The following is a 553-nucleotide window of genomic DNA, read 5'->3' as shown; positions in this document are numbered from 1 at the left end:
TGACTCGGGTTCCTTCTGGTCTGTCTGGGCTGGGGTCCAGAGCAGATCTTGGGTGCAAGCTCTGAAGCCAGTCCCACAACACACAGAGAAAGCCCCACTCCCAGGTGATCTAACAAGCCCAGGATCCCAGGATCCCAGAATCACAGGATCACAGAGACAGCTTGAATTCTGAGGAGTTCTGACACAACCAGGATCACAGGAAGGACAGGTTCCAGTCAGATTTAGCAAGGGCAGGTAGCACTAGAGCTAACCAGATGGCAGGGGTCAAGCATAAGAAAATAAACAACACAAACCAAGGTCACTTGCCATCATCAGAACCCAATTCTCCCAACAGAGCAAGTCCTGGACACACCATCACACCGGAAACACAAGATTCAGATCTAAAATCACTCATCATGATGGTGATACAGGACCTTAAGAAAGACATAAATAGCACCCACAAAGAAATACAAGAGAACACAAGGAAAGAGCTAGAAACTCTTGAGGAGGAAACAGAAAAATCCCTTAAAGAACTACAGGAAAACACAATCAAACAGGTGAGGGAAATGAGCAA

This window comes from Mastomys coucha, unplaced genomic scaffold (genome assembly GCF_008632895.1).
Source record: "Mastomys coucha isolate ucsf_1 unplaced genomic scaffold, UCSF_Mcou_1 pScaffold21, whole genome shotgun sequence".
Classification (NCBI taxonomy): domain Eukaryota; kingdom Metazoa; phylum Chordata; class Mammalia; order Rodentia; family Muridae; genus Mastomys; species Mastomys coucha.
This window is presented reverse-complemented; position numbering follows the sequence as displayed.